Source organism: Vulpes lagopus, chromosome X (genome assembly GCF_018345385.1).
Source record: "Vulpes lagopus strain Blue_001 chromosome X, ASM1834538v1, whole genome shotgun sequence".
NCBI lineage: Eukaryota > Metazoa > Chordata > Mammalia > Carnivora > Canidae > Vulpes > Vulpes lagopus.
Window position 1 is genome coordinate 89,465,200 of NC_054848.1, and position 3,426 is coordinate 89,468,625.

Genomic DNA, 3,426 nt, shown 5'->3' on the forward strand with positions numbered 1-3,426 from the left:
GTGCTTGTTGGCCATGTCCATGTCTTCCTCTGTGAGATTTCTCTTCATGTCTTTTGCCCATTTCATGATTGGATTGTTTGTTTCTTTGGTGTTGAGTTTAATAAGTTCTTTATAGATTTTGGAAACTAGCCCTTTATCTGATATGTCGTTTGCAAATATCTTCTCCCATTCTGTAGGTTGTCTTTTAGTTTTGTTGACTGTATCCTTTGCTGTGCAAAAGCTTCTTATCTTGATGAAGTCCCAATAGTTCATTTTTGCTTTTGTTTCTTTTGCCTTCGTGGATGTATCTTGCAAGAAGTTACTGTGGCCGAGTTCAAAAAGGGTGTTGCCTGTGTTCTCCTCTAGGATTTTGATGGACTCTTGTCTCACATTTAGATCTCTCATCCATTTTGAGTTTATCTTTGTGTATGGTGAAAGAGAGTGGTCCAGTTTCATTCTTCTGCATGTGGATGTCCAATTTTCCCAGCACCATTTATTGAAGAGACTGTCTTTCTTCCAATGGATAGTCTTTCCTCCTTTATCGAATATTAGTTGACCATAAACTTGAGGGTCCACTTCTGGATTCTCTATTCTGTTCCATTGATCTATGTGTCTGTTTTTGTGCCAGTACCACACTGTCTTGATGACCACAGCTTTGTAATACAACCTGAAATCTGGCATTGTGATGCCCCCAGCTAAGGTTTTCTTTTTTAAAATTCCCCTGGCTATTCGGGGTCTTTTCTGATTCCACACAAATCTTAAAATAATTTGTTCTAACTCTCTGAAGAAAGTCCATGGTATTTTGATAGGGATTGCATTAAACGTATAAATTGCCCTGGGTAACATTGACATTTTTACAATATTAATTCTGCCAATCCATGAGCATGGAATATTTTTCCATCTCTTTGTGTCTTCCTCAATTTCTTTCAGAAGTGTTCTATAGTTTTTCGGGTATAGATCTTTTACCTCTTTGGTTAGGTTTATTCCTAGGTATCTTATGCTTTTGGGTGCAATTGTAAATGGGATTGACTCCTTAATTTCTCTTTCTTCAGTCTCATTGTTAGTGTATAGAAATGCCATTGATTTCTGGGCATTGATTTTGTATCCTGCCACACTACCAAATTGCTGTATGAGTTCTAGCAATCTGGGGGTGGAGGCTTTTGGGTTTTCTATGTAGAGTATCATGTCATCGGCGAAGAGGGAGAGTTTGACTTCTTCTTTGCCAATTTGAATGCCTTTAATGTCTTTTTGTTGTCTGATTGCTGAGGCGAGGACTTCCAGAACTATGTTGAACAGCACCCACCCATTTTTTAAACCAAACATGACCAATCAGCCAGGTGCTTTCATGATCTTATTCATTATCCAGACGTATAATACTGCCATGAACAACTATGATATTCCTGGGTGCCTGAGCTACAGACCTTCCCCCATAATACTATCTTTGTCCAAATCTGTATCACATGACTTCTGTCTTGATTCCCTAATTTGTACACGAAGCCTCTTCTGGAGCTCCTAGACTAATTGAGAGGGTTATAGCCCCCGAGAGGGTCCTAGACTCTCTTGATAGCACCATTTTGTTTAAGGCTAGGTCCTGATGCCCTTCCCCCTTTATACTAGCTGTCATTCTTCTCCTATTGGATAAAAATGGAACTAAGATGATACTACCTATCTAATTCTGAGCATTGTTAGAACTTAGGATCTTGCACTATGCTATGGTAAACCCGCAGGTCTATCCCCTTGGCTAGTTACACCAGCCTATATCAAGCCCAATTTTACCCATATCTTTTTTACTGGGTTTTATACATCAGATCACTTAATTTACTTCTGTTTTCTTTTACAGCTAGGCTATCTGTAGGATAATTCCTGTGGGCTTCATTATAACCCTTCTTAAACTGGCTGACATAGGTTATCCTGATAGAATATAGGAAAGACAGGACATCAAAGGATTTTCTTCCCACATTTTCCCTAAGTGTGGACTGAGGAAGAAAAATCAAGTTTTTTTGTGTTTTTTTTTTTTTGTCTGAAAGACTTTGTGGTTGGTAGAATAGATCCATCTACCATTCAGTTTCAGGCAGGAGACACTGAAATGATTACAATGGAAGTTTTTTTTTAATAAATTAATTTTTATTGGTGTTCAATTTACCAACATACAGAATAACACCCAGTGCTCATCCCGTCAAGTGTCCCCCTCAGTGCCCGTCACCCATTCACCCCCACCCCCGCCCTCCTCCCCTTCCACCACGCCTAGTTCATTTCCCAGAGTTAGGAGTCTTTATGTTCTGTCTCCCTTTCTGATAGTTCCCACACATTTCCTCTCCCTTCCCTTACATTCCCTTTCACTATTATTTATATTCCCCAAATGAATGAGAACATACACTGTTTGTCCTTCTCCGATTGACTTACTGCACTCAGCATAATACCCTCTAGTTCCATCCACGTTGAAGCAAATGGTGGGTATTTGTCGTTTCTAATGGCTGAGTAATATTCCATTGTATACATAAACCACATCTTCTTTATCCATTCATCTTTCGATGGACACCCAGGCTCCTTCCACAGTTTGGCTATTGTGGCCATTGCTGCTAGAAACATCGGGGTGCGGGTGTCCCGGCGTTTCATTGCATCTGAATCTTTGGGGTAAATCCCCAACAGTGCAATTGCTGGGTCTAGGGCAGGTCTATTTTTAACTCTTTGAGGAACCTCCACACAGTTTTCCAGAGTGGCTGCACCAGTTCACATTCCCACCAACAGTGTAAGAGGGTTCCTTTTCTCCGCATCCTCTCCAACATTTGTTATTTCCTGCCTTGTTAATTTTCCCCATTCTCACTGGTGTGATGTGGTATCTCATTGTGGTTTTGATTTGTATTTCCCTGATGGCAAGTGATGCAGAGCATTTTCTCATGTGCATGTTGGCCATGTCCATGTCTTCCTCTGTGAGATTTCTCTTCATGTCTTTTGCCCATTTCATGATTGGATTGTTTGTTTCTTTACTGTTGAGTTTAATAAGTTCTTTGTACATCTTGGAAACTAGCCCTTTATCGGGTAGGTCATCTGCAAATATCTTCTCCCATTCTGTAGGTTGTCTTTTAGTTTTGTTGACTGTATCCTTTGCTGTGCAAAAGCTTCTTATCTTGATGAAGTCCCAATAGTTCATTTTTGCTTTTGTTACTTTTGCCTTCGTGGAACTATCTTGCAAGAAGTTACTGTGGCCAAGGTCAAAAAGGGTGTTGCCTGTGTTCTCCTCTAGGATTTTGATGGAATCTTGTCTCACATTTAGATCTTTCATCCATTTTGAGTGTATCTTTGTGTATGGTGAAAGAGAGTGGTCTAGTTTCATTCTTCTGCATGTGGATGTCCAATTTTCCCAGCACCATTTATTGAAGAGACTGTCTTTCTTCCAATGGATAGTCTTTCCTCCTTTATCGAATATTAGTTGACCATAAAGTTGAG